Source organism: Crinia signifera, chromosome 3, assembly GCF_055691185.1.
Source record: "Crinia signifera chromosome 3, ASM5569118v1, whole genome shotgun sequence".
Lineage (NCBI taxonomy): Eukaryota > Metazoa > Chordata > Amphibia > Anura > Myobatrachidae > Crinia > Crinia signifera.
Window position 1 is genome coordinate 173,784,111 of NC_139219.1, and position 26,079 is coordinate 173,810,189.

At 44.3% G+C, this 26,079-nt stretch overlaps 1 long non-coding RNA gene across 1 annotated transcript in view; it reads left to right on the top strand.

Moving 5' to 3' along the window:
• The first annotated feature begins 570 nt into the window (after nt 1-570).
• The window catches only part of LOC146062615 (uncharacterized), a 151,045-nt gene continuing 125,536 nt past the window's right edge, over nt 571-26,079 (top strand). Inside the window, exon 1 of the long non-coding RNA XR_014471421.1 lies at nt 571-958. This is a non-coding gene — a long non-coding RNA (uncharacterized LOC146062615). The remainder of the gene's footprint in view (nt 959-26,079) is intronic.

Below are 26,079 nucleotides of genomic sequence, written 5' to 3' on the forward strand. Positions count from 1 at the left end.
AGAATGTATATCTTAATAGGGGCGAGCAACTGAAAAAATCTGACCAGGAATTAAAGTAACATTTGTTTCTCTCACTTCTGTGTCAGACATTCCCATATTCAGGTGGTCTCAAGGGGTGGACTAGCAGGCCTTTTGATGGGGTGCTGAGGCCTGGAGGTACAAATGCAGTCATCCTGCTAGTGCTGTCTGTTAGATTACTGCATTCCAATATTTGCCAGGCACAGGACTCTCCACAAATGTGCAGCATCTGACATGCACCATCTGCTCGTGTGTAGCACATCACTGCACCTTTCATGCATACTGCAATGCTGATAAATAGAAGTGTGAAGAGGAGCATGAAGCAGGCTGACAAAGAAGAAGGTAAGTTGGAGTGGGCTGGGAGGGGTTGGAGACACTGGATGCTGCAGTTATAGGAGTAAGGATGCTGAAGTGAAAGGGCAGTATGCTGGATTGAGAGGGGACTGTAGGTTAAAGTCAGTGGCGTAGCTTGTGTAAGGCAGCCCCCGCCACTGCTTGGGGGAGCGGGGGCTGCGTGGGCGCCTGCTCCCGCACGGAGAGGCCAGACAGAGAAGCCGAGCAGTCCTCAGTCCGGAGGGGGCCTGCTCATGATAATTATACACAGCCGGCCACCGCGCTGTGAGAGGAAGTCCGTGCACTGCAGCTTGAGGAGCAGGAGAGCCGTCACTCAGTCAGGGCTTCCTGATGCTGGCCCCGCCCACCACACTGATGGGCTCCGTGCAGCAGGCCTCAGCCCTGCTCTCCCTGCTCCTGCTCAGCCCTGCTCCCTGCTCAGCCCTGCTCCCTGCTCTCCGGCTGCCCTGATGCTGGCCTCACCTACCATACTGCTGGGCTCCCTGCACAGTGCTCCTGTAACCTGCTGCTGCTGCCGCCCTGATGCTGGTCCCAAACACTCACCACACTGCTAGCTCCCTGCACCTCCAAGGAATGGGCAAGCCAGGTGAGTGTTGTATAGTGGGGGAGTGAGGGGGCTGTGTTTTATCTACTGTAATGTGGTACTCTTATTACTGTGGTGCTGTGTGTGAACTGGGGAAGTGGGGTCTGTAATATGATGGGAATCTGTACTTTAGTGTGTGTGGGGGCTGTTTATCATGTGGAATGGGCTGTGTATAATGTAATATGGGAAGGGGGGCTATGTATAATGTAATATGGGAGGGGGGGCTGTGTATAATGTAATATAGGGTGGGCTGTGTATAATGTAATATAGGGTGGGCTGTGTATAATGCAATATGGGGGGGCTGTGTATAATGTAATATGGGGTGGGCTGTGTATAATGTAATATGGGGGGCTGTGTATAATGTAATATAGGGTGGCCTGTGTATAATGTAATATGGGGTGGGCTGTGTATAATGTAATATGGGGTGGGCTGTGTATAATGTAATATGGGGGGGGGGCTGTGTATAATGTAATATGGGGGGGCTGTGTATAATGTAATATGGGGTGGGCTGTGTATAATGCAATATGGGGGGCTGTGTATAATGTAATATAGGGTGGGCTGTGTATAATGTGATATGGGGAGGGCTGTGTATAATGTAATATGGGGGCTATGTATAATGTAATATAGGGTGGGCTGTGTATAATGTAATATGGGGTGGGCTGTGTATAATGTAATATGGGGAGGGCTGTGTATAATGTAATATGGGGTGGGCTGTGTATAATGTAATATGGGGTGGGCTGTGTATAATGCAATATGGGACGAGGCTGAAGTTGGCTTCTTATTCGGCCAGCTTCTTATTCGAGCTCCAGCTTCTTATTCGAGCTCCAGCTTCTTATTCAGAACAATCACTTTTACAAGGGTTAATGAATCATGGACCACAAATTTGACTGCAGAAATCAACACAGGGGGGTTGCCTACATATGACCCACATGCAATTTCTTTTGACCAACAATGATTTGGGCAGAAAATGGGCACAAAAATGGGCATGGGTCCCAGATATCATTTTGAATAAGTAGCTGGTGTCCTGCAAGGGTTAAACAGCATTGGTCAAAACATATTACACTGGAAACCCGCACAGGGGGGTCACTTACATATGACCCACTTGCCATTTCTTTTGACCAACAAGGATTTGGGCAGAAATAGGGCACTAAAGTGGGCATGGGTCCCAGAATCATCATTTTGAATAAGTAGCTGGTGTTCTGCAAGGGTTAAACAGCGTTGGTCAACAAATATTACACTGGAAACCCGCACAGGGGGGTCACTTACATATGACCCACTTGCCATTTCTTTTGACCAACAAGGATTTGGGCAGAAATAGGGCACTAAAGTGGGCATGGGTCCCAGAATCATCATTTTGAATAAGTAGCTGGTGTTCTGCAAGGGTTAAACAGCGTTGGTCAACAAAAATTACACTGGAAACCCGCACAGGGGGGTCACTTACATATGACCCACTTGCCATTTCTTTTGACCAACAAGGATTTGGGCAGTAATAGGGCAGTAAAGTGGGCATAGGTCCCAGATGTCATCATTTTGAATAAGTAGCTGGTGTCCTGCAAGGGTTAAACAGTGTTGGTCAAAAAAATGTTACACTGGAAACCCGCACAGGGGGGTCACTTACATATGACCCACTTGCCATTTCTTTTGACCAACAAGGATTTGGGCAGTAATAGGGCAGTAAAGTGGGCATGGGTCACAGATGTCATTATTTTGAATAAGTAGCTGGTGTCCTGCAAGGGTTAAACAGTGTTGGTCAAAACATATTACACTTGAAACCCACACAGGGGGGTTGCCTACATATGACCCACTTGCAATTTCATTTGACCAACAATGATTTGGGCAGAAAATGGGCACAAAAATGGGCATGGGTCCCAGAATCATCATTTTGAATAAGTAGCTGGTGTTCTGCAAGGGTTAAACAGCGTTGGTCAACAAATATTACACTGGAAACCCGCACAGGGGGGTCAATTACATATCACCCACTTGCCATTTCTTATGACCAACAAGGATTTGGGCAGAAATAGGGCACTAAAGTGGGCATGGGTCCCAGAATCATCATTTTTAATAAGTAGCTGGTGTTCTGCAAGGGTAAACAGCGTTGGTCAACAAATATAACACTGGAAACCGGCACAGGGGGGTCACTTACATATGACCCACTTGCCATTTCTTTTGACCAACAAGGATTTGGGCAGTAATAGGGCACTAAAGTGGGCATGGGTCCCAGAATCATCATTTTGAATAAGTAGCTGGTGTTCTGCAAGGGTTAAACAGCGTTGGTCAACAAATATAACACTGGAAACCCACACAGGGGGGTCACTTACATATGACCCACTTGCCATTTCTTTTGACCAACAAGGATTTGGGCAGAAATAGGGCAGTAAAGTGGGCATGGGTCCCAGAATCATCATTTTGAATAAGTAGCTGGTGTCCTGCAAGGGTTAAACAGTGTTGGTCAAAACATATTACACTTGAAACCCACACAGGGGGGTTGCCTACATATGACCCACTTGCAATTTCTTTTGACCAACAATGATTTGGGCAGAAAATGGGCACAAAAATGGGCATGGGTCCAAGAATCATCATTTTGAATAAGTAGCTGGTGTTCTGCAAGGGTTAAACAGCGTTGGTCAACAAATATTACACTGAAAACCCGCACTAGGGGGTCACTTACATATCACCCACTTGCCATTTCTTTTGACCAACAAGGATTTGGGCAGAAATAGGGCACTAAAGTGGGCATGGGTCCCAGAATCATCATTTTGAATAAGTAGCTGGTGTTCTGCAAGGGTTAAACAGCGTTGGTCAACAAAAATTACACTAGAAACCCGCACAGGCGGGTAAGTTACATATGACCCACTTGCCATTTCTTTTGACCAACAAGGATTTGGGCAGAAATAGGGCACTAAAGTGGGCATGGGTCCCAGAATCATCATTTTGAATAAGTAGCTGGTGTTCTGCAAGGGTTAAACAGCATTGGTCAACAAATATTACACTGGAAACCCGCACAGGGGGGTCACTTACATATGACACACTTGCCATTTCTTTTGACCAACAAGGATTTGGGCAGAAATAGGGCAGTAAAGTGGGCATGGGTCCCAGAATCATCATTTTGAATAAGTAGCTGGTGTCCTGCAAGGGTTAAACAGCGTTGGTCAAAAAATATTACACTGGAAACCCGCACAGGGGGGTAACTTACATATGACCCACTAGCCATTTCTTTTGACCAACAAGGATTTGGGCAGTAATAGGGCAGTAAAGTGGGCATGGGTCACATATGTCATTATTTTGAATAAGTAGCTGGTGTCCTGCAAGGGTTAAACAGTGTTGGTCAAAACATATTACACTTGAAACCCACACAGGGGGGTTGCCTACATATGACCCACTTGCAATTTCTTTTGACAAACAATGATTTGGGCAGAAAATGGGCACAAAAATGGGCATGGGTCCCAGAATCATCATTTTGAATAAGTAGCTGGTGTTCTGCAAGGGTTAAACAGCGTTGGTCAACAAATATTACACTGAAAACCCGCACTAGGGGGTCACTTACATATGACCCACTTGCCATTTCTTTTGACCAACAAGGATTTGGGCAGAAATAGGGCACTAAAGTGGGCATGGGTCCCAGAATCATCATTTTGAATAAGTAGCTGGTGTTCTGCAAGGGTTAAACAGCGTTGGTCAACAAATATTACACTGGAAACCCGCACAGGGGGGTCACTTGCATATGACCCACTTGCCATTTCTTTTGACCAACAAGGATTTGGGCAGTAATAGGGCAGTAAAGTGGGCATGGGTCACAGATGTCATTATTTTGAATAAGTAGCTGGTGTCCTGCAAGGGTTAAACAGTGTTGGTCAAAAGATATTACACTTGAAACCCAAACAGGGGGCTGCCTACATATGACCCTCTTGCAATTTCATTTGACCAACAATGATTTGGGCAGAAAATGGGCACAAAAATGGGCATGGGTCCCAGAATCATCATTTTGAATAAGTAGCTGGTGTTCTGCAAGGGTTAAACAGCGTTGGTCAACAAATATTACACTGAAAACCCGCACTAGGGGGTCACTTACATATCACCCACTTGCCATTTATTTTGACCAACAAGGATTTGGGCAGAAATAGGGCACTAAAGTGGGCATGGGTCCCAGAATCATTATTTTGAATAAGTAGCTGGTGTTCTGCAAGGGTTAAACAGCGTTGGTCAACAAATATTACACTGGAAACCCGCACAGGGGGGTCACTTACATATGACCCACTTGCCATTTCTTTTGACCAACAAGGATTTGGGCAGAAATAGGGCACTAAAGTGGGCATAGGTCCCAGATGTCATCATTTTGAATAAGTAGCTGGTGTCCTGCAAGGGTTAAACAGTGTTGGTCAAAAAATGTTACACTGGAAACCCGCACAGGGTGGTCACTTACATATGACCCACTTGCCATTTCTTTTGACCAACAAGGATTTGGGCAGTAATAGGGCAGTAAAGTGGGCATGGGTCACAGATGTCATTATTTTGAATAAGTAGCTGGTGTCCTGCAAGGGTTAAACAGTGTTGGTCAAAACATATAACACTTGAAACCCACACAGGGGGATTGCCTACATATGACCCACTTGCAATTTCTTTTGACCAACAATGATTTGGGCAGAAAATGGGCACAAAAATTATCATGGGTCCAAGAATCATCATTTTGAATAAGTAGCTGGTGTTCTGCAAGGGTTAAACAGTGTTGGTCAACAAATATTACACTGAAAATCCGCACTAGGGGGTCACTTACATATCACCCACTTGCCATTTCTTTTGACCAACAAGGATTTGGGCAGAAATAGGGCACTAAAGTGGGCATGGGTCCCAGAATCTTTATTTTTAATAAGTAGCTGGTGTTCTGCAAGGGTTAAACAGCGTTGGTCAACAAAAATTACACTGGAAACCCGCACAGGGGGGTAACTTACATATGACCCACTTGCCATTTCTTTTGACCAACAAGGATTTGGGCAGAAATAGGGCACTAAAATGGGCATGGGTCCTAGAATCATCATTTTGAATAAGTAGCTGGTGTTCTGCAAGGGTTAAACAGTGTTGGTCAAAACATATTACACTTGAAACCCACACAGGGGGGTTGCCTACATATGACCCACTTGCAATTTTTTTTTAAACAACAAGGATTAGGGCAGAAATAGGGCACTAAAGTGGGCATGGGTCCCAGAATCATCATTTTGAATAAGTAGCTGGTGTTCTGCAAGGGTTAAACAGCGTTGGTCAACAAATATTACACTGGAAACCCGCACAGGGGGGTCACTTACATATGACCCACTTGCCATTTCTTTTGACCAACAAGGATTTGGGCAGAAATAGGGCAGTAAAGTGGGCATAGGTCCCAGATGTCATCATTTTGAATAAGTAGCTAGTGTCCTGCAAGGGTTAAACAGCGTTGGTCAAAAAATCTTACACTTGAAGCCCACACAGGGGGGTTGCCTACATATGACCCACTTGCAATTTCTTTTGACCAACAATGATTTGGGCAGAAAATGGGCACAAAAATGAGCATGGGTCCCAGAATCATCATTTTGAATAAGTAGCTGGTGTTCTGCAAGGGTTAAACAGCGTTTTTCAACAAATATTACACTAAAAATCCACACTAGGGGGTCACTTCCATATCAACCACTTGCCATTTCTTTTGACCAACAAGGATTTGGGCAGAAATAGGGCACTAAAGTGGGCATGGGTCCCAGAATCATCATTTTGAATAAGTAGCTGGTGTTCTGCAAGGGTTAAACAGCGTTGGTCAAAAAATCTTACACTTGTAATCCACACATGGGGGTCAGATACATATGACCCACTTGCCATTTCTTTTGACCAACAAGGATTTGGGCAGAAATAGGGCACTAAAGTGGGCATGGGTCCCAGAATCATCATTTTGAATAAGTAGCTGGTGTTCTGCAAGGGTTAAACAGTGTTGGTCAACAAATATTACACTGGAAACCCGCACAGGGGGGTCACTTACATATGACCCACTTGCCATTTCTTTTGACCAACAAGGATGTTTAACCCTTGCAGGACACCAGCTACTTATTCAAAATGATGAAATCTGTAAACCATGCCCACTTTACTGCCCTATTACTGCCCAAATCCTTGTTGGTCAAAATAAATTGCAAGTGGGTCATATGTAACTGACCCCCCTGTATGGATTCCAAGTGTAACATTTTTTGACCAACGCTGTTTAACCCTTGCAGGACACCAGCTACTTATTCAAAATAATGACATCTGTGACCCATGCCCACTTTACTGCCCTATTACTGCCCAAATCCTTGTTGGTCAAAAGAAATGGCAAGTGGGTCATATGTAAGTGACCCCCCTGTGCGGGTTTCCAGTGTAATATTTGTTGAACAACGCTGTTTAACCCTTGCTGAACACCAGCTACTTATTCAAAATGATGATTCTGGGACCCATGCCCATTTTTGTGCCCATTTTCTGCCCAAATCATTGTTGGTCAAAAGAAATTGCAAGTGGGTCATATGTAGGCAACCCCCCTGTGTGGGTTTCAAGTGTAAAATGTTTTGACCAACACTGTTTAACCCTTGCAGGACACCAGCTACTTATTCAAAATGATGATTCTGGGACACATGCCCACTTTAGTGCCCTATTTCTGCCCAAATCCTTGTTGGTCAAAAGAAATGGCAAGTGGGTCATACGTAAGTGACCCCCCTGTGCGGGTTTCCAGTGTAACATTTTTTGACCAACGCTGTTTAACCCTTGCAGGACACCAGCTACTTATTCAAAATGATGATTCTTGGACCCATGCCCATTTTTGTGCCCATTTTCTGCCCAAATCATTGTTGGTCAAAATAAATTGCAAGTGGGTCATATGTAGGCAACCCCCCTGTGTGGGTTTCAAGTGTAATATGTTTTGACCAACACTGTTTAACCCTTGCAGGACACCAGCTACTTATTCAAAATAATGACATCTGTGACCCATGCCCACTTTACTGCCCTATTACTGCCCAAATCCTTGTTGGTCAAAAGAAATGGCAAGTGGGTCATATGTAAGTGACCACCCTGTGCGGGTTTCCAGTGTAAAAATTTTTGACCAACGCTGTTTAACCCTTGCAGGACACCAGCTACTTATTCAAAATAATGACATCTGTGACCCATGCCCACTTTACTGCCCTATTTCTGCCCAAATCCTTGTTGGTCAAAAGAAATGGCAAGTGGGTCATATGTAAGTGACCCCCCTGTGCGGGTTTCCAGTGTAATATTTGTTGACCAATGCTGTTAAACCCTTGCAGAACACCAGCTACTTATTCAAAATGATGATTCTGGGACCCATGCCCACTTTAGTGCCCTATTTCTGCCCAAATCCTTGTTGGTCATAAGAAATGGCAAGTGGGTCATATGTAAGTGCCCCCCCCTGTGCGGGTTTCCAGTGTAATATTTGTTGACCAACGCTGTTTAACCCTTGCAGAACACCAGCTACTTATTCAAAATGATGATTCTGGGACCCATGCCCACTTTAGTGCCCTATTTCTGCCCAAATCCTTGTTGGTCAAAAGAAATGGCAAGTGGGTGATATGTAAGTGACCCCCTAGTGCGGGTTTTCAGTGTAATATTTGTTGACCAACGCTGTTTAACCCTTGCAGAACACCAGCTACTTATTCAAAATGATGATTCTGGGACCCATGCCCATTTTTGTGCCCATTTTCTGCCCAAATCATTGTTGGTCAAAAGAAATTGCAAGTGAGTCATATGTAGGCAACCCCCCTGTGTGGGTTTCAAGTGTAATATGTTTTGACCAACACTGTTTAACCCTTGCAGGACACCAGCTACTTATTCAAAATGATGACATCTGGGACCTATGCCCACTTTACTGCCCTATTACTGCCCAAATCCTTGTTGGTCAAAAGAAATGGCAAGTGGGTCATATGTAAGTGACCCCCCTGTGCGGGTTTCCAGTGTAATTTTTGTTGACCAACGCTGTTTAACCCTTGCAGAACACCAGCTACTTATTCAAAATGATGATTCTGGGACCCATGCTCACTTTAGTGCCCTATTTCTGCCCAAATCCTTGTTGGTCAAAAGAAATGGCAAGTGGGTCATATGTAAGTGACCCCCCTGTGCGGGTTTCCAGTGTAATATGTTTTGACCAACGCTGTTTAACCCTTGCAGGACACCAGCTACTTATTCAAAATGATATCTGGGACCCATGCCCATTTTTGTGCCCAATTTCTGCCCAAATCATTGTTGGTCAAAAGAAATTGCAAGTGGGTCATATGTAGGCAACCCCCCTGTGTGGGTTTCAAGTGTAATATGTTTTGACCAACACTGTTTAACCCTTGCAGGACACCAGCTACTTATTCAAAATAATGACATTTGTGACCCATGCCCACTTTACTGCCCTATTACTGCCCAAATCCTTGTTGGTCAAAAGAAATGGCAAGTGGGTCATATGTAAGTGACCCCCCTGTGCGGGTTTCCAGTGTAATATTTTTTGACCAACGCTGTTTAACCCTTGCAGAACACCAGCTACTTATTCAAAATGATGATTCTGGGACCCATGCCCATTTTTGTGCCCATTTTCTGCCCAAATCATTGTTGGTCAAAAGAAATTGCAAGTGGGTCATATGTAGGCAACCCCCCTGTGTGGGTTTCAAGTGTAATATGTTTTGACCAACACTGTTTAACCCTTGCAGGACACCAGCTACTTATTCAAAATAATGACATCTGTGACCCATGCCCACTTTACTGCCCTATTACTGCCCAAATCCTTGTTGTTCAAAAGAAATGGCAAGTGGGTCATATGTACGTGACCCCCCTGTGCGGGTTTCCAGTGTAATATTTTTTGACCAACGCTGTTTAACCCTTGCAGGACACCAGCTACTTATTCAAAATGATGATTCTTGGACCCATGCCCATTTTTGTGCCCATTTTCTGCCCAAATCATTGTTGGTCAAAAGAAATTGCAAGTGGGTCATATGTAGGCAACCCCCCTGTGTGGGTTTCAAGTGTAATATGTTTTGACCAACACTGTTTAACCCTTGCAGGACACCAGCTACTTATTCAAAATAATGACATCTGTGACCCATGCCCACTTTACTGCCCTATTACTGCCCAAATCCTTGTTGGTCAAAAGAAATGGCAAGTGGGTCATATGTAAGTGACCCCCCCTGTGCGGGTTTCCAGTGTAATATTTTTTGACCAACGCTGTTTAACCCTTGCAGAACACCAGCTACTTATTCAAAATGATGATTCTGGGACCCATGCCGATTTTTGTGCCCATTTTCTGCCCAAATCATTGTTGGTCAAAAGAAATTGCAAGTGGGTCATATGTAGGCAACCCCCCTGTGTGGGTTTCAAGTGTAATATGTTTTGACCAACACTGTTTAACCCTTGCAGGACACCAGCTACTTATTCAAAATAATGACATCTGTGACCCATGCCCACTTTACTGCCCTATTACTGCCCAAATCCTTGTTGGTCAAAAGAAATGGCAAGTGGGTCATATGTAAGTGACCCCCCTGTGCGGGTTTCCAGTGTAATATTTGTTGACCAACGCTGTTTAACCCTTGCTGAACACCAGCTACTTATTCAAAATGATGATTCTGGGACCCATGCCCATTTTTGTGCCCATTTTCTGCCCAAATCATTGTTGGTCAAAAGAAATTGCAAGTGGGTCATATGTAGGCAACCCCCCTGTGTGGGTTTCAAGTGTAAAATGTTTTGACCAACACTGTTTAACCCTTGCAGGACACCAGCTACTTATTCAAAATGATGATTCTGGGACACATGCCCACTTTAGTGCCCTATTTCTGCCCAAATCCTTGTTGGTCAAAAGAAATGGCAAGTGGGTCATACGTAAGTGACCCCCCTGTGCGGGTTTCCAGTGTAACATTTTTTGACCAACGCTGTTTAACCCTTGCAGGACACCAGCTACTTATTCAAAATGATGATTCTTGGACCCATGCCCATTTTTGTGCCCATTTTCTGCCCAAATCATTGTTGGTCAAAAGAAATTGCAAGTGGGTCATATGTAGGCAACCCCCCTGTGTGGGTTTCAAGTGTAATATGTTTTGACCAACACTGTTTAACCCTTGCAGGACACCAGCTACTTATTTTTAAAATAATGACATCTGTGACCCATGCCCACTTTACTGCCCAAATCCTTGTTGGTCAAAAGAAATGGCAAGTGGGTCATATGTAAGTGACCACCCTGTGCGGGTTTCCAGTGTAACATTTTTTGACCAACGCTGTTTAACCCTTGCAGGACACCAGCTACTTATTCAAAATAATGACATCTGTGACCCATGCCCACTTTACTGCCCTATTTCTGCCCAAATCCTTGTTGGTCAAAAGAAATGGCAAGTGGGTCATATGTAAGTGCCCTCCCTGTGCGGGTTTCCAGTGTAATATTTGTTGACCAATGCTGTTAAACCCTTGCAGAACACCAGCTACTTATTCAAAATGATGATTCTGGGACCCATGCCCAATTTAGTGCCCTATTTCTGCCCAAATCCTTGTTGGTCAAAAGAAATGGCAAGTGGGTCATATGTAGGCAACCCCCCTGTGTGGGTTTCAAGTGTAAAATGTTTTGACCAACACTGTTTAACCCTTGCAGGACACCAGCTACTTATTCAAAATGATGATTCTGGGACACATGCCCACTTTAGTGCCCTATTTCTGCCCAAATCCTTGTTGGTCAAAAGAAATGGCAAGTGGGTCATACGTAAGTGACCCCCCTGTGCGGGTTTCCAGTGTAACATTTTTTGACCAACGCTGTTTAACCCTTGCAGGACACCAGCTACTTATTCAAAATGATGATTCTTGGACCCATGCCCATTTTTGTGCCCATTTTCTGCCCAAATCATTGTTGGTCAAAAGAAATTGCAAGTGGGTCATATGTAGGCAACCCCCCTGTGTGGGTTTCAAGTGTAATATGTTTTGACCAACACTGTTTAACCCTTGCAGGACACCAGCTACTTATTTTTAAAATAATGACATCTGTGACCCATGCCCACTTTACTGCCCAAATCCTTGTTGGTCAAAAGAAATGGCAAGTGGGTCATATGTAAGTGACCACCCTGTGCGGGTTTCCAGTGTAACATTTTTTGACCAACGCTGTTTAACCCTTGCAGGACACCAGCTACTTATTCAAAATAATGACATCTGTGACCCATGCCCACTTTACTGCCCTATTTCTGCCCAAATCCTTGTTGGTCAAAAGAAATGGCAAGTGGGTCATATGTAAGTGCCCTCCCTGTGCGGGTTTCCAGTGTAATATTTGTTGACCAATGCTGTTAAACCCTTGCAGAACACCAGCTACTTATTCAAAATGATGATTCTGGGACCCATGCCCAATTTAGTGCCCTATTTCTGCCCAAATCCTTGTTGGTCAAAAGAAATGGCAAGTGGGTCATACGTAAGTGACCCCCCTGTGCGGGTTTCCAGTGTAACATTTTTTGACCAACGCTGTTTAACCCTTGCAGGACACCAGCTACTTATTCAAAATGATGATTCTTGGACCCATGCCCATTTTTGTGCCCATTTTCTGCCCAAATCATTGTTGGTCAAAAGAAATTGCAAGTGGGTCATATGTAGGCAACCCCCCTGTGTGGGTTTCAAGTGTAATATGTTTTGACCAACACTGTTTAACCCTTGCAGGACACCAGCTACTTATTTTTAAAATAATGACATCTGTGACCCATGCCCACTTTACTGCCCTATTACTGCCCAAATCCTTGTTGGTCAAAAGAAATGGCAAGTGGGTCATATGTAAGTGACCACCCTGTGCGGGTTTCCAGTGTAACATTTTTTGACCAACGCTGTTTAACCCTTGCAGGACACCAGCTACTTATTCAAAATAATGACATCTGTGACCCATGCCCACTTTACTGCCCTATTTCTGCCCAAATCCTTGTTGGTCAAAAGAAATGGCAAGTGGGTCATATGTAAGTGACCCCCCTGTGCGGGTTTCCAGTGTAATATTTGTTGACCAATGCTGTTAAACCCTTGCAGAACACCAGCTACTTATTCAAAATGATGATTCTGGGACCCATGCCCACTTTAGTGCCCTATTTCTGCCCAAATCCTTGTTGGTCATAAGAAATGGCAAGTGGGTCATATGTAAGTGACCCCCCTGTGTGGGTTTCCAGTGTAATATTTGTTGACCAACGCTGTTTAACCCTTGCAGAACACCAGCTACTTATTCAAAATGATGATTCTGGGACCCATGCCCACTTTAGTGCCCTATTTCTGCCCAAATCCTTGTTGGTCAAAAGAAATGGCAAGTGGGTGATATGTAAGTGACCCCCTAGTGTGGGTTTTCAGTGTAATATTTGTTGACCAACGCTGTTTAACCCTTGCAGAACACCAGCTACTTATTCAAAATGATGATTCTGGGACCCATGCCCATTTTTGTGCCCATTTTCTGCCCAAATCATTGTTGGTCAAAAGAAATTGCAAGTGAGTCATATGTAGGCAACCCCCCTGTGTGGGTTTCAAGTGTAATATGTTTTGACCAACACTGTTTAACCCTTGCAGGACACCAGCTACTTATTCAAAATGATGACATCTGGGACCCATGCCCACTTTACTGCCCTATTACTGCCCAAATCCTTGTTGGTCAAAAGAAATGGCAAGTGGGTCATATGTAAGTGACCCCCCTGTGCGGGTTTCCAGTGTAACATTTTTTGACCAACGCTGTTTAACCCTTGCAGGACACCAGCTACTTATTCAAAATGATGACACATGGGACCTATGCCCACTTTACTGCCCTATTACTGCCCAAATCCTTGTTGGTCAAAAGAAATGGCAAGTGGGTCATATGTAAGTGCCCCCCCTGTGCGGGTTTCCAGTGTAATTTTTGTTGACCAACGCTGTTTAACCCTTGCAGAACACCAGCTACTTATTCAAAATGATGATTCTGGGACCCATGCCCACTTTAGTGCCCTATTTCTGCCCAAATCCTTGTTGGTCAAAAGAAATGGCAAGTGGGTCATATGTAAGTGACCCCCCTGTGCGGGTTTCCAGTGTAATATGTTTTGACCAACGCTGTTTAACCCTTGCAGGACACCAGCTACTTATTCAAAATGATATCTGGGACCCATGTCCATTTTTGTGCCCAATTTCTGCCCAAATCATTGTTGGTCAAAAGAAATTGCAAATGGGTCATATGTAGGCAACCCCCCTGTGTTGATTTCTGCAGTCAAATTTGTGGTCCATGATTCATTAACCCTTGTAAAAGTGATTTTTCTGAATAAGAAGCTGGAGCTCGAATAAGAAGCTGGAGCTCGAATAAGAAGCTGGAGCTCGAATAAGAAGCTGGCCGAATAAGAAGCCAACTTCAGCCTCGTCAATATGGGGGGCTGTGTATAATGTAATATAGGGTGGCCTGTGTATAATGTAATATGAGGTGGGCTGTGTATAATGTAATATGGGGTGGGCTGTGTATAATGTAATATGGGGTGGGCTGTGTATAATGTAATATGGGGTGGGCTGTGTATAATGCAATATGGGGGGCTGTGTATAATGTAATATGGGGTGGGCTGTGTATAATGTAATTTGGGGAGGGCTGTGTATAATGTAATATAGGGGGGCTGTGTATAATGTAATATGGGGGGGGCTGTGTATAATGTAATATGGGGTGGGCTGTGTATAATGTAATATAGGATGGCCTGTGTATAATGTAATATGGGGGGGGGGCTGTGTATAATGTAATATGGGGGGCTGTGTATAATGTAATATAGGGTGGCCTGTGTATAATGTAATATGAGGTGGGCTGTGTATAATGTAATATGGGGTGGGCTGTGTATAATGTAATATGGGGTGGGCTGTGTATAATGTAATATGGGGTGGGCTGTGTATAATGCAATATGGGGGGCTGTGTATAATGTAATATGGGGTGGGCTGTGTATAATGTAATATGGGGAGGGCTGTGTATAATGTAATATAGGGGGGCTGTGTATAATGTAATATGGGGGGGGCTGTGTATAATGTAATATGGGGTGGGCTGTGTATAATTTAATATAGGATGGCCTGTGTATAATGTAATATGGGGGGGCTGTGTATAATGTAATATGGGGGGCTGTGTATAATGTGATATGGGGGGATGGTGTATAATGTAATATGGGGAGGGCTGTGTATAATGTAATATGGGGGGACGGTGTATAATGTAATATGGGGAGGGCTGTGTATAATGTAATATAGGGGGGCTGTGGGGCGGGAAGCTTCCGGCCCGGCCCCACAGGAAGCTTCCGGCCCGGCCAGTCTTTTTCAAGGGACATGGGTAGCCACAGAGAGGTAATGTGTATGGGGCATTATGGGGGGGCGCCTAAAAATATTTTGGCTTGGGGGAGCATAATTTATAGTTACGCCACTGGTTAAAGTGACAGGGGACCAGAGTCTAGAATTACAGGTGGCTGGAGAGACACAGGGCAGGGTCCTTAAGTGACAGGAGGCAGGAGCATGCAAAAACATGTCTGAGCGACATAGGCAAATGGGTGGAAATACAGGGCTGGAATGACAAAGGAAAGTAGGTGGGAAACACAGGCTGGAGACTGCCAAGACCTGGGGCAGGACTCACAGGGGCAGGAGGCTGGAGGTAACAAGGGCAGAAGGTGACATCAGGCACAAGTCTGGTTAACTGTCTCATGTACTGTATGATGATACTTATTGTATAAGCTCCAACCTGCAGACAAACAGACCACTAGATGTTGCTCAAAGACAAGTAAGAATAAAATGTACTAAAACATAGTAAAACAATCACTTAAATGTGTTTTATCTTTTAAAACTTTCTTTAAAAAAAGTGCATGTCAACTTTGTCAGAATGTAGACCTTGTGAATGTTAAGTCAACATGTCGGCCACTCTCTTTTGAATAGACATCTTCAGCCAAATATGATAACCTCCGAGTTCGCAAGATGCCGGCCGAAGGTGGAGGTTTTTTAAAGGGGAAGTCCCTTACAAGGCAAAATCATGCATTGTAAATTTAAAAACACCTCAGAGTTCAGCCAGCATCCCCCACTGCCACAGAAGTCAGCGGCTATGACATTTGGCCGATTAATCTTTAACCTAACCCTAAAAGTGGGTATTATGGGCTTTTGACATTCTGGACCATTTATATCAATTTTCATAAAGTGATAAAGTGGAAAGTGATAAACAACCAGTCAATCAGCTCCTACCTGTAATTTTTAACCCAGCCTGTAACATGGCAGTTAGGAGTTGATTGGCTGTCTTTTTATCACTCTGCACTTTATCACTTTTTGAATCTTGATACATATAGCACTCTACACAAAAAACAGAATTCGACAGGCAGATAAATGCGCCCTGGACTGCTGCTATGCGTGTTCTCCGTGGGTCACTACACCCCACTACTACAATACACCAAAAACACAATTTGAGAACACACTTCAGCGCTATCCCAAAAGAAAATATATAGCTCCTCAGCACAACACCAGACTTGCTTGCAGAATTATTGGGTCTGTTTGTATCCTAAATGTGTGCTGTAGAGTAATTGGGGCCTTCTACTGACCTCCGTAGGGGTCCCTATATGCCCATAAAGGTATCTTTTATGTTCACACTCCACGATAGTCTCCTCTAGATTTCTTGTGACCGCCCGTCACCCACAAGCAGAATATACAAATTACTGACCTGTGTTACAGGCCCTATGTGCGTGTAACGGTATCTTTAAAACAGGATCACAATCTTCAACAATGGTTCGACACCCCGTATTCAATCATAAAACATCACTCGTCTGGTGGAACAACACTCACCTCAATGTGAGGCCCTATATGCATAGAGCAGTTTCTTTAAATCGATCCTGATAAGGAAATTTCTCACATCCAGGATGCTCCGTATAAAAAGTATTTTATTCCACACGATATACAGGTAAAACAGACGAATAAAAAATAGATTAAAAAACAAATACACACATTGATGTATGAGACCACACTACACTCTCTCCCTGCATCCGGAACAGGGTGAGATGAGTTGCTAGGTTATGTCGACATTGTGTTATAGAAAAATGATGTCATTGTTGATATTCTGAATGTCACAATGATATATGTATATATATAAATTTCAAACTATTGGCAACTGCAGTGCTTGTAGGAAGAATAAGAATCATGTACGATATGGGTTTAGAATGACATTTCCTTTTTAATGCTTGATTAGATGATCTTATTATTTCTGAAAAAGCAAGTGAATTATAGCGGGTGTGTCCATAATTCGCACAGTGGTTGATTATCAACAACACTGCGCATGCCTACTGCTCATGTGACGTATGCGCAACACCTGCTAGCAAAGAAACCTTGCTGCTTTTTGCCTTCACTAGCCGTTCGCAAGATGATTGATAGGAAGTAGGCATCTGGGGGTGGTAACCGGATGTTTAGTAGGAATGCTAAGTAAAAAGCAAGTGTGCCTGAGGAGTGCCTATGAAAATGCAGACATGCCACAGTGTTTTAGGGGAAGTGGTTTGACTTCACTTCCAGGCCAGATATGCCTGTATTCATCGCAGCCGCCGAGTAAGTCCCTAGCTACTCCTAGCTTGCAATGACTGGTGCCCAGTGGAAAAATCATTGGTGAACCTGTAACTAAGGATTTCCAATATTTTTGCTCAACTGTGAAATCTACGGTAGGCATACACATCCATTTGCACAGCTAGTAAATTCATTTGCAAGTCGGGATTTCACTCTAGCGGAGCGGCATATACCTGATTGCTTGACGCTGCTAATTCACTTTGCAGCTTTTAGGTCTGAATTACCTCCAATGGGTCACACTGCATTTTAACCTTTTATCAATGATGACCTTGTGCTTTTCAATGTTGACTTTGTGCCTGTCAACCTTTGCTGTTGGCCTGTTGACTGCCTATCTAGACACTGTTGAATCTTCAATATGGAACCAAACTGGGGAGGAGTACAGGACTCAATAACGCAACATGGTCCTGATGTTCAGATCAATACATAGGGCCTTATTCTGGTTGGTTGGGATGGATGTGTATTTGCGGACTGGAACCGAGTGTTCTTAGCCCTGCCTTCCGTATGGATCGCTCACACCGTCCGAATGTGGTAAGACACCGACCGAACGGACCGCAAGTGGATTTTCCATGTGAACACCTACTCCATCTGTGAGAACCTCCCCCATCTCTCGATGGTCACCGACCATGGAATACTGGACCGAGTGCTCAGGCAACACCAAGTGCTCCAAACCACTCTGGCATTTCTCCGTGCAAACGCAGGGATATGGGCGGGCAGCTTGCATCCGTCTATGTCAGCTGTCCGCCCCCCACACGTGCGTCACAGATGGATTACCATATGTACGCCCAGCGTTTTCATGGGAATGCCCATGAAACGCGGGGCGTATGCATATGGTAATGAGCCCAAACAGCCCTTCACGCCCCTCTCCACCCCCTGCTCGGATGGTTCCTACGATCATTTTCTGCACGGAACTCCAGCCGGGTTCGGACGTGTGAGGCGTTCGCACATGCACAGATACACCTCTGCACATGCGCAAATACCAACCATCGGCCGTCCGTATACATTCGGAGCATCCGACTCAACCAGAATAAGGCCCCTAGATAGAATCTGAAAGGAGAAGAAGATAATTCTCATGACTGAAGCCAATTTTATTTTCTAAACATACAGTGGGTCATATACAAATAAAGTACCTACTGTATGAAGTAGGGGGTCATGTTTTAAGCTCAAGAGGGCTGACTTCATGTCAGAAACAAGTGGCATTGTGGACGGATCTTGCATTTTATTTCAGCATACTACAGATCCATCAAAGAAAGAGTGGCAACTGTGCATGTGCTAAATCAGACTTAAGTGCACATACTGGAGTGGAGTTCACTTTTGCATAGGGATTGATCCATCCTTGCTATCCATTAAATGGTAATTTCTTGGCAGTGACTTTTTGGAACTGCCACATCTAATAGGAGTGCCACGGACATGTACAGTAGGTCAACATTTGTGCTCAATGGTAGTATGCAACGACAGAGGTGTGATGTATTTTTCAGGTGGGTCTCTTCCACCCAGTTTGTGAAGTTTGTGCAAGTCCATGAAGTAACGATGGCTTTGAGCAGGAGGGTAGACTCTTGCATATGCATAAGCTAGTAGGCAGGATGCTGCTGCCATCCTCAAAAGCAGTTGCAGATGCATTCAACGTAGAATCAGCCCCAAGATGTTTATTTTCAAATACGGTAGGTTCAACTGTATTTTTATGTAGAGAGATGCATAAAAACCTGAACATTTATTCCAATCATGTGCCTTATGAGCTGTTGGACTCTAAAATAAATGTGATTGTTTATTGCTATTTAGGGGGATATTCAATATGGGTTTCCGACTATCAGAACGTCCGAACAGTTGGAATCCTGTGCCATTTTCAACTGATCCGACAGTAACTCGACAGTTGGAATTTAATGTTGCGGCTGTGGAGTGTGTGTCGAAAAGTCTGCGGATCTGCAAAGAAATAGCAGCGGATTGTCCAAAAAACATCCATGACTTCAACAATCCGCTAAACCAGGGCTGGGCATGGCCACGTAGCAAAACTAATGCAAACCATCCTGGGATGTGTAGTTCATCAACATCTGGAGGGCCGCAATTGCCCAGCCCTGCGCTAAACAGATGCGACTTTAACCCCTTCACGACATTTGACGTATATATACGTCATGGCCGGGAAGTACTTCCCGACACATGACGTATATATACGTCATGACTTTAAACTGTCACTGCGTCTCGAGACGCAGTGACAGAGGGACGATGTCTGCTGTCCCTGACAGCAGACATGTCCCTGCATGCCCAGGGGGGGCTGCGATGCCGCCCCCCCGTCGGCGATCGCTGTGATTGGCTGTTCAGTGTGAACAGCCATTCACAGCGTTTTCCTGTGTTACCAGCGAATCAGACGCTCGGTAACACAGGTGTCAATCACCGCCGGGCGTCAGGGGGCATGAGGGGGTCATCGGTGACGATGACACCTCACCCCACCCTCACCCCACCTGCCCCCAAGGCTGTGATTGGTCCGTGGGACCCACGGACCAATCACAGCCAAGGCGCGACATTTAAACTAACGGTGACTGCGCTGCAGACGCCATTCCGGTCTGGAATAGCGTGCAGAGCGGTCACCGTGCCTATCTGCCGTGATACTGACCTGATCCTTGCTAATACTTACCTGATCCTTGCAAATACCTTACCTGATCACTTGATCACTGCTTGTAGCGTGCTGGACGCTTCCTGGATCTGACTTCCTGAGACTTCCTGCTGCTGCTGCAGTGTGATAGAGAGATAGAGAGATAGAGAGATAGAGAGATAGTGACAGAGAGAGCTATATTTTGTGTCTGCTACCCCCCCTTTTTGGGGGTGCAGGTTTTTTTTTATATATAAATAACTGTCAGTGCTGCTGCTGCAGTGTCATAGAGTGATAGATAGTGATAGATAGTGATAGATAGTGATAGATAGTGAGAGATAGAGAGATTTGTGTCTGCTACTCCCCCTTTTTGGGGGTGCAGGTTTTTTTTTTATATATATAACTGTCAGTGCTGCTGCTGCAGTGTCATAGAGTGATAGATAGTGATAGATAGTGATAGATAGTGAGAGATAGAGAGAGATAGTGACAGAGAGTGATAGAGAGTGTATATTTTGTGTCTGCTACCCCCCCTTTTTGGGGGTGCAGGTTTTTTTTTATACATATAACTGTCAGTGCTGCTGCTGCAGTGTCCTAGAGGGATAGATAGTGATAGATAGTGATAGATAGTGAGAGATAGAGAGAGATAGTGACAGAGAGTGATAGAGAGTGTATATTTTGTGTCTGCTACCCCCGCCTTTTGTGCTGATCACTATATCTGAGGTGATCAGCAACTTTTTGGGGGCGCAGAGGTTTTTTTTTTTTATATATATACCTGTCAGTTGCACCAAAGGTTGTGCACCTGCTGCCCCTCACTGGTAATCAGTGTCGCATCACTGATCACCTTTTTTTTTTTTTGTGGGTGCTGTGTGGTCTTTTTTTAATTTTTTTTTTACACACACTGTGATTTTGTGGGTGTCCTGTGGCCACTGTGCGCTGATCAGTGACGTACATCACTGATCAGCTTTTTCGGCACAGGGTTGATCTATTTTTTTTTTTTTTTGATCAAATTCCTGTTGCCTTTGAGCGCTGTTCAGTGACGGACGTTACTGACCAACATCTGTGCTCAATTTTTGGCGCAGGACCTTTTTTTTTGTTTTTTTAACCCCTTCAATTTTTGTTTTTTTAACCCCTTCAATTTTTTTTTTTTTAACCCCTTCAATTTTTTTTTTTTTGTATAAAGTATTTTTTTTTCTGCACTACATACACACTACACACTACATACCCCCCGGGTTGAAATAAAGTTTGTACCCCCCCCTACACTATACACGTGTTGAAACATTTCACTACCAGTAACACAAAAATAAAAATGGCATCCCAAATGTCATCCCAAATGAGACGTTTTGGGGTCTGGTGTTTCATATGGGCATAGTAAAAAAGCCACAAATTAGGCAATATTGGAGTACAGATGTTCTGTACAGCACCCCATTTTACCGTATGGCCATGACCCGGGCTCGATTTGAGACGATCCTTAAATTTTTGCATTACAACGATAATGCACAGTGCCCACCCAGAGATGATCCCACCTTTGACCGGCTATTCAAAGTCAGGCCAGTCATTGATCATTTCAGTGCCAAATTTGAAGAGATGTACATCCCAGATAAATTCATTTGCATAGACGAGTCCCTTATACATTTTAAAGGAAGGGTTAAATTCCGCCAGTACCTTCCCAATAAGAGGGCAAGGTATGGCATAAAAATGTATAAGCTGTGTGAAAGCACCTCAGGGTACACTCACAGGTTTAGGATATATGAAGGGAAGGATTCAAGAATTGAACCGCCAGAATGCCCCCCCTCCCTCGTAGGTGTTAGTGGAAAAATTGTCTGGGATTTAGTGCACTTCTTCCTGGATAAGGGTTATCACCTCTATGTGGATAACTTTTACACTAGCATCCCCCTGTTTAAGGCCCTTGGTTCAAGAGGTACAGCAGCTTGCGGTACTGTGCGCAAGAACCAAAGAGGCCTCCCCAAAACGCACATTGCCCAAGTACTAAGAAGGGGTGAAAGCAGGGGAATATGCACCGAAAATATGTTGTTGGTCAAATATAAGGACAAGAGGGATGTCCTTATACTGACAACAATTCATGGAGACAGTACCACCTCCATCCCTGTACGAGGTACCAGTACCCACACCTCAAAACCAAATTGTATCCTAGATTACAATAAGTACATGGGCGGAGTGGATCTTTCAGATCAGGTACTGAAGCCGTACAGTGCCCTGCGGAAAACAAATATCTGGTACAAGAAGCTGGCCGTGTATATCATCCAGATGGCACTGTATAACGCTTACGTGCTATTCCGTTCTACCGGCCAGAGGGGGACATTTATGCACTTTCAAGAGGAAGTCATAAAGGGCCTAATATATGGGAACCAGCAGGCAGAGGGCCCCAGTACTTCTAGTACTGGCCCCCGTATTGTACCAGGGCAGCATTTTCCCAACGAAATCCCCTCCACTGCAAGAAAGGGCAGGACACAAAAAAGGTGCAAAGTTTGCTATAAAAAGGGAATAAGAAAGGAAACTATTTTCCACTGTGAAACTTGCCCCGACAAACCCGGCCTATGTATAAAGGAGTGTTTCAAAATATACCACACATCTATGGATTATTAGGTTCATCATTTCACCGTGCTTCGGGGGTCTTGCTAATGCCACATAGCACCCACCATTTATTCCACCAGAATCTGAGCTGCAAAATCCAAAAATCACTCCTTCCCTTCTGAGTCCTGCCATGCACCCAACTGGTATATTTTGGTCACATGTGAGGCATTGCCGTACTCTGGAGAAATGGGGGCACAGATTTTGGGGTGCTTTGTCTCCTTCATTCCTTGTGAAAATGAAAAATTTTGAGCCAGAAGTACATTTTTGTGTAAAAAAATGTAATTTTTCATTTTCACAGCCCAGTTGTACCAAAATTGGTAAAACCCCTGGGGGTTTGAAATGTACACTATACCCCTAGATGAATTCCCTGAGGGGTGTAGTTTGCAAAATGGGGTCACTTGTGGGGGGGGTTCCACTGTATTGGTAATGCAACATAGCACCCACCATTCATTCCACCAAAATCTGTGCTCCAAAATCCAAAAATCACTCCTTCCCTTCTGAGTCCTGCCATGCACCCAACTGGTATTTTTTGGTCACATGTGAGGCATTGCCGTACTCTGGAGAAATGGGGGCACAGATTTTGGGGTGCTTTGTCTCCTTCATTCCTTGTGAAAATGAAAAATTTTGAGCCAGAAGTACATTTTTGTGTAAAAAAATGTAATCTTTCATTTTCACAGCCCAGTTGTACCAAAATTGGTGAAACCCCTGGGGGTTTGAAATGTACACTATACCCCTAGATGAATTCCCTGAGGGGTGTAGTTTGCAAAATGGGGTCACTTGTGGGGGGGTTCCACTGTATTGGTAATGCAACATAGCACCCACCATTCATTCCACCAAAATCTGTGCTCCAAAATCCAAAAATCACTCCTTCCCTTCTAAGTCCTGCCATGCACCCAACTGGTATTTTTTGGTCACATGTGAGGCATTGCCGTACTCTGGAGAAATGGGGGCACAGATTTTGGGGTGCTTTGTCTCCTTCATTCCTTGTGAAAATGAAAAATTTTGAGCCAGAAGTACATTTTTGTGTAAAAAAATGTAATTTTTCATTTTCACAGCCCAGTTGTACCAAAATTGGTGAAACCCCTGGGGGTTTGAAATGTACACTATACCCCTAGATGAATTCCCTGAGGGGTGTACTTTGCAAAATGGGGTGAATTGTGGGGGGGTTCCACTGTATTGGTGCTTTGGGAGTCTTGCTAATGCAACATGGCACCCACCATTCATTCCACCAAAATCTGTGCTGCCAAATCCAAAAATCACTCCTTCCCTTCTGAGTCCTGCCATGCGCCCAACTGGTATTTTTTGGTCACATGTGAGGCATTGCCGTACTCGGTAAAAATTGGGGCACAGATTTTGGGGTGCTTTGTCTCCTTCATTCCTTGTGAAAATGAAAAATTTTGAGCCAGAACTGCATTTTTGTGTAAAAAAATGTAATTTTTCATTTTCACTGCCCAGTTGTATCAAAATTGGTGAAACCCCTGGGGGTTTGAAATGTACACTATACCCCTAGATGAATTCCCTGAGGGGTGTACTTTGCAAAATGGGGTGACTTGTGGGGGGGTTCCACTGTATTGGTGCTTTGGGAGTCTTGCTAATGCAACATGGCACCCACCATTCATTCCACCAAAATCTGTGCTGCCAAATCCAAAAATCACTCCTTCCCTTCTGAGTCCTGCCATGCGCCCAACTGGTATTTTTTGGTCACATGTGAGGCATTGCCGTACTCGGGAGAAATTGGGGCACAGATTTTGGGGTGCTTTGTCTCCTTCATTCCTTGTGAAAATGAAAAATTTTGAGCCAGAACTGCATTTTTGTGTAAAAAAATGTAATTTTTCATTTTCACTGCCCAGTTGTATCAAAATTGGTGAAACCCCTGGGGGTTTGAAATGTACACTATACCCCTAGATGAATTCCCTGAGGGGTGTACTTTGCAAAATGGGGTGACTTGTGGGGGGGTTCCACTGTATTGGTGCAACATAGCACCCACCATTCATTCCACCAAAATCTGTGCTGCAAAATCCAAAAATCACTCCTTCCCTTCTGAGTCCTGCCATGCACCCAACTGGTATTTTTTGGTCACATGTGAGGCATTGCCGTACTCTGGAGAAATGGGGGCACAGATTTTGGGGTGCTTTGTCTCCTTCATTCCTTGTGAAAATGAAAAATTTTGAGCCAGAAGTACATTTTTGTGTAAAAAATGTAATTTTTCATTTTCACAGCCCAGTTGTACCAAAATTGGTAAAACCCCTGGGGGTTTGAAATGTACACTATACCCCTAGATGAATTCCCTAAGGGGTGTACTTTGCAAAATGGGGTGACTTGTGGGGGGGTTCCACTGTATTGGTGCTTTGGGAGTCTTGCTAATGCAACATAGCACCCACCATTCATTCCACCAAAATCTGTGCTGCAAAATCCAAAAATCACTCCTTCCCTTCTGAGTCCTGCCATGCACCCAACTGGTATTTTTTGGTCACATGTGAGGCATTGCCGTACTCGGGAGAAATTGGGGCACAGACTTTGGGGTGCTTTGTCTCCTTCATTCCTTGTGAAAATGAAAAATCTTGAGCCAGAAGTGCATGTTTGTGTAAAAAAATGTAATTTTTCATTTTCACAGCCCAGTTGTACCAAAATTGGTGAAACCCCTGGGGGTTTGAAATGTACACTATACCCCTAGATGAATTCCCTGAGGGGTGTACTTTGCAAAATGGGGTGACTTGTGGGGGGGGGGTTCCACTGTATTGGTGCTTTGGGAGTCTTGCTAATGCAACATGGCACCCACCATTCATTCCACCAAAATCTGTGCTGCCAAATCCAAAAATCACTCCTTCCCTTCTGAGTCCTGCCATGCACCCAACTGGTATTTTTTGGTCACATGTGAGGCATTGCCGTACTCGGGAGAAATTGGGGCACAGATTTTGGGGTGCTTTGTCTCCTTCATTCCTTGTGAAAATGAAAAATTTTGAGCCAGAACTGCATTTTTGTGTAAAAAAATGTAATTTTTCATTTTCACTGCCCAGTTGTATCAAAATTGGTGAAACCCCTGGGGGTTTGAAATGTACACTATACCCCTAGATGAATTCCCTGAGGGGTGTACTTTGCAAAATGGGGTGACTTGTGGGGGGGTTCCACTGTATTGGTGCTTTGGGAGTCTTGCTAATGCAACATGGCACCCACCATTCATTCCACCAAAATCTGTGCTGCCAAATCCAAAAATCACTCCTTCCCTTCTGAGTCCTGCCATGCGCCCAACTGGTATTTTTTGGTCACATGTGAGGCATTGCCGTACTCGGGAGAAATTGGGGCACAGATTTTGGGGTGCTTTGTCTCCTTCATTCCTTGTGAAAATGAAAAATTTTGAGCCAGAACTGCATTTTTGTGTAAAACAATGTAATTTTTCATTTTCACTGCCCAGTTGTATCAAAATTGGTGAAAC